Source organism: Tasmannia lanceolata, unplaced genomic scaffold, assembly GCF_043159265.1.
Source record: "Tasmannia lanceolata isolate RefF3 unplaced genomic scaffold, GAP_Taslan_0.1 ptg000013l, whole genome shotgun sequence".
NCBI lineage: Eukaryota > Viridiplantae > Streptophyta > Magnoliopsida > Canellales > Winteraceae > Tasmannia > Tasmannia lanceolata.
In genome coordinates this window covers 41,808,151-41,814,155 of record NW_027518690.1, presented here as the reverse complement: position 1 = coordinate 41,814,155, position 6,005 = coordinate 41,808,151, and the positions used below count along the sequence as shown (strand labels likewise).

General features: G+C 38.8%; 1 pseudogene; it reads left to right on the top strand.

Moving 5' to 3' along the window:
* Window positions 1-374: 374 nt before the first annotated feature.
* Window positions 375-2,964, top strand: LOC143890147 (uncharacterized; annotated as a pseudogene).
* The last annotated feature ends 3,041 nt before the right edge of the window (window positions 2,965-6,005 follow it).

The window sequence follows — 6,005 nt, the reverse complement described above, 5'->3', positions numbered from 1 at the left end:
CCACACCCACAAATTTGCGGGCGGGCCGGGTGGACCAGCGGGTGCGGGTCACTTTTTGCCAGGTCTAACTTCTTGGCATGGGAAGAAAAACACATGAATAATAACAACATGAAGAGGAGACACACACAACAACTTAATACTTGGTGGACCCATTCCCACATTTTTCTTCTCTTCTTATCTCTTCACAACGAACACGCCAAAGGCAATAACAACTTTTTTTACACGCATAGAAAAATATAAGTGTGGGCCACATAATGGCTCCTTCATTTTATTTTAGGATTATCTGATACGGGAATAGATGCGGTGCACAATTATTCCCCACAACCCACACGGCCTAAAATGAAATAATTTTTAATTTCAGTATAAATGTACATCTAACATACACGAAAAACTCAAAACACCAACAACAACATGGCCCTGGAGAAATCTCTCTCCCTCTTTTCTCTACTTTTCTGCTTTGTGATGCTTTCTTGCCATTCAACAAAGGCGAATTCATTAGAAGCAGAGGCTCTCATCATCTGGAAAGCCAGCCTCCCAAACCAAGCTCCTCTCAATTCATGGTCACTTCACAAAGCAACCAATAAAAGTCCATGCAATTGGACGGGAATCGCATGCAACCATGAAGGAAGCATCACAGGAATAAACCTTACAAATGTAGGTCTGCAAGGTAAGCTTGATAACTTCAATTTCTCTTCCTTTCCAAACCTCGCTATTCTTGATCTTAGCAACAACACGCTCTTTGGAACTATTCCTTCCACAATAGGAAAATTGAGCAACCTTGCCAAATTGCACCTCTTCTCAAATAAGCTCTCTGGATTCATCCCTATAGAAATAGGAGATTTGAAAACTGCGGTCGAACTTGTTATGTATTCTAATTTTCTTACAGGTTCCATTCCTTACACATTAGGAAACTTGACCAACCTTGCATTCTTGTTCCTCTATGATAATAGACTCAGTGGATCCATCCCTAAAGAAATAGGATATTTGAAAAATATGAGTGTGATAGACCTTTCTTCCAACCTTCTAACAAGTTCCATTCCCTCCACATTAGGAAACTTGACCAACCTAGATAGATTATACCTCTTTCATAATAATCTCTCTGGCACCATCCCTAAAGAAATAGGAAATTTGAAATTTTTGGTCCATGTAGCAATGTACTCTAACCTTCTCACGGGTCCAATTCCGCCTGCTCTGGGTAATCTTAGAATGCTAAGAGAACTACGCCTATGTCAAAATCAACTTTCGGGTTCAATACCTCAAGAAATGCCAAGTCTAATAAATTTGGTCATACTCGAAGTGGGTTACAACAACCTCTCAGGCTACTTGCCACATCAAATTTGCATAGGTAGATCGCTTACGTCCTTTTGCTTGAACAACAACCAATTTACAGGTCCAATCCCGAAAAGCTTGAGAAACTGCACGACCTTAGCAAGAGTTAGGCTTGAAGGAAACCAACTCACTGGAAACATCTCTGAGGACTTTGGAGTTTATCCAAATCTAACATACATTGATTTGAGTGACAACCGTTTATCCGGTGAACTCTCTCCAAGTTGGGCAAATTGTCAAAATTTGACAAGTTTAAAGATCTCTAGGAATGTGATTACTGGTAAAATACCACAAGAGTTTGGAAAATTGATTCGATTAGAACTACTCAACCTTTCTTCAAACCATTTGGTAGGAGAGATTCCGAAGGAATTGGGGAGCTTGACATCTTTATTTGACTTGAGTTTAAATGATAACCAACTTTCTGGTCATATACCATTAGAAATCGGAAAACTGTCCAATTTGGAGATCCTTGACCTATCAGCAAACAATCTTAATGGATCAATACCAGAACAACTAGAAGATTGCTTAAAATTGCGTTCCTTAAAATTAAGCATAAATCATTTGATTGGGAGCATTCCATCACAAATTGGTAATCTTGCAGAGCTACAAAATATGCTAGATCTTAGTTGTAACTTGCTTACAGGAGAAATATCTCCCCAACTGGGAAAATTACAGATGCTGGAAATCTTAAATCTTTCCCACAATAATCTTGCGGGTTCAATTCCATCTTCTCTAGAAGATATGCTCAGCTTGACTTCTATTGATTTATCATACAATGATTTGGTGGGTAGTCTTCCTAATAGCAAAGCCTGCCAACAAGGGACATTTGTCGGCAACAAAGGTTTATGCGGCAAAGCACAAGGTTTGCAACCATGAAATTCATCGCCGGTAAATAGTGATGCACCGAAAAAGAGACACAGAGTTATCATATTGATCTTTGTTCTACTTTTAAGTGCATCATTCCTTCTACTTTTAGTTTTTGGCTTTTCTTCCATTTTTCTCCACAGAACAAGAAATGTAGATGGAGAGAGAAATGGGAGTGAAGAGCTATTTTCGATATGGAATGGAGATGGATGCATTTCTTATGAAGATATTATCGATGCGACAGAAGACTTTCAAGACAGATACTGCATTGGTGAGGGGGGATATGGGAGAGTTTACAAAGCATCTCTGCCAAATGGGCAAGTAGTCGCTATAAAGAAACTTCACGAATTGGAAGATGGTGAACAAATTGATCAAAAGAGTTTCAGAAATGAGGTACGAGCATTAACAGAAATTCGCCACCGCAACATTGTCAAGCTCTACGGGTTTTGTTCCCATCGTCGATGTATGTTTCTTGTTTATGAGTATATAGAAAGAGGAAATTTGGCTATCATCCTGAGTAGTGAGGAAGGGGCAATAGAGTTGGATTGGGTGAAAAGGGTGAATATTATTAAAGTTGTGGCACATTCTCTATCATACATGCACCACGATTGCGTCCCACTGATAGTTCATCGAGATATCTCCAGGAAAAAAGTTTTATTGGATTCAGAATTTGAGGCTCATATCTCTGATTTTGGCACTGCTAGACTTCTGAAGCCCGATTCATCCAATTGGACAGAACTTGCGGGCACTTATGGATATGTTGCTCCAGGTTAGTTCCTCATATATTGTTCCTAATTTATTGTTCCAGCATAATTGTTTAGAAAATTACTTCTTATTTGGCTTTTGTGTTATTGGGCTCACTCACCTAGGGACAAAGTGTTTTAGAGCATTGGTGTGATTGGCCCCACCTCAGAGATACAATATCCTAAGGTCCTATTTTTTGTGGATTTTTTTTTGAAATAGGTAAGCTGGGGTTAGGCAGACCCCGACCAGATATATTAAGAAAGATCAATAAAGATACTACAAGAAAACAGAAAAGCAAGCCCCTCGCACATCATAAGAAGGGCAAACAAACTATCAAAAGGGAGCCAAAGGCCATCCAACAAAACGGCAAAGACAAACAAAGGAGAACAACCTAAACGCTTCAGCAAAATGAAAACAACAGCCACAACATTGCCAAAATTCGAACAGCTACCACAAAAACAAACAGCACCAGAGCTAACAGCAGACCCAAAAACACCAGCACCAAGAGCAGACCCCAAATCATGATCAGCCTCCCGGAATGATATATTTTTTGTGGATTTTGAGAGCCGATTGTGAGTCCAAAATTGATTAGACTTAAAATTAAACGTATATTTTAGTCCAATAACTAGTTTTAGTCTGACAATCGGTGCTCAAAATCCAAAACAAGCCGAGCCTAATTCTTGCACAACCAAAACAACCTTAAAATTGGTGGAAAATTTTCTTTTCAAGTCATTTTTGAGCAGATGACTGGTGACTAGTAAGTAGTAACTATTCAAAATTTTGGATATTTACTATGAGACTCTAGTCTAGGGAGGGCGATTTTTGTAAATTTTTCAACTTTTAAAATGTTTGATTAGACTATGTAGTGCCTTAATTTCTAGTGTTTTGATTTGGAATTTAAAATGGGCATAAATTTATTTGACGCCCATTTTACAGCGAAAGAAACAAAGCGATATTTAGAAGAAAAAAAAAAAACATTTCCCCATTTACTTGGGAAAAAATCATTCTTGCTCCTTTTTCTTGGGAATATGGAAGTCTTTTTTCGATGGAAAACTTTTTTCATGGAATTCTTTTTTACATAGTAACTTCAGCCATGATAATGTTTTGTTGGCAGAGCTTGCTTACACAATGAGAGTGACAGAGAAATGTGATGTATATAGCTTTGGGGTTTTAACACTTGAAGTCATAATGGGAAGGCACCCTGGAGATATCATCTCCTCCTTGTCATCATCATCATCATCTGAAGTTGGCCAAAATCTACGGCTTAAGGATGTGTTGGACCCACGGCTCCCAAATCCCGAAGACCAAGTTGGAAATGAAGTTTTTCTGGTAGTGTCAATGGCACTCGCGTGCGTAAATGCAAATCCACAAACTCGGCCAACCATGCAACACATCTCTCGAAAGTTCTCTGCTCGAGCACCACCTTTTCCAAAGCCATTCAACACAATTGAATTATCTCAAGTGATGGAATTTCAAGTGTAAATGGGTTGAGTCTCTTCACCTTCTCAGTTATATTGTATACATAGGTCAGTGTTTCATGTTGTTGATATAAATAAGAGATGGACCAGGTCGATAGTCACCGTCCAGATTAAGTCATGTGTCCCACATGGGGACAGGTTTGTTTAATTTAGATTGTTGATCTTTGTAGGCAACCACATGGTTTTGGCCCTTCTGATCCCATTTCTAAATTGATAGATGTGTGAGATAACATGCTACAATATTTCCTCCAAGATTCTGCTCGTCTCTTGCTAGGGTCCCTTCCTAGCAGATTTTATCTTATTTATTTAATTCATGGGATTTCTTGGGAAAAAAAAATTCTTTCCGCAATTTAGAGAGAGAAATGACGTGATTATGCTTAATTTAGAGGGATATTATCATAACTAGAAGGTCCTGAGTAAAAGTTGAATATTGGGTTGTTTCAAGTTATCTTTCCTTATGTCCCAAAAAAACAAAAAGGAAATTTTAGATTTATTTTCCTTTCTGAAATTTTCCACCAAACAGGGGATTATAGCCCTCCTATATGGTACGTGTGCAATGCTGATTATTGGAGTCAAAGCGTGCCAAATGGGCAACTTTGATTTCACCAAAGGAAAAATCTACCATATATAGAGATAAGTGGAAATATATGAATACCGGATTTAAAAACTCCTTTTAATTTCCGTGGTTTAGATTAATACAAATTTTAGGATGGTTTATGGTTAAATTAATTAGGATGATTAGGGCACACTGCCACATCTCCAAACATCTGGTGATTGGGCTCACACTATTGCCAGTTCCACTGATGATAACACCTTTGATAAGAGGCACAAAATTCCTTGATCATCAAAATTGCAATGGGAAATTCAAATTAATGAACAGCATCGATGGGGTCATAGTAAAAAAAAAATTACAAAGTTAAACCAAAATTTAGCAATGTTCTTATACATGGCTTACCCTTTCTATGTAATAGAATCAGAGGTTAAAAATTGCTGGGGTCCAAGGAAAAGAGGGCTCTTGAGGTTTCTATGATTCTTCTGAGGGACTACCTGGCATACCAAATATGCGAAGGTTCCTATCCATTGACCCTACTGCCATGTATTTTGCATCAGGGCCAAAATTCACAGAATTCACTTTTCCTACACGAGAAAACAGGGCACTCATAGCTTGTCAGCAACCCACTCATATGGTTCGATTGTAACTAAAGATAAGGGATTTGCTAGCGTCCATCGCAGAAGGCATTTCGCAGATGGGCTTTTGCATGTGAGGGCAGCCACCTCGTGAATGAAGACAAAATCTGCAGAAATGTGAGTCTGTGTGGCTGCTCTCACATGCAACAGCCCATCCGCGAAATGTGCCTTCTGCGATGGACGCTAGCAAATCCCTAAAGATAAAAAAATGATCAACTGTAGAGAGAGAGAGAGAGAGAGAGAGAGAGACCTGTTCCTGATAAGTCTGGGAATGTTTTGATGCAATTCTATTCTACCTTAACACTGCCAACTTGGTAAACTCTGCAACAATGAACACAAGTAAGTGCAAGTCCAATACTAAGGGTATTGGTAAACTCTGCAACAATGAACACAAGTGAGTGCAAG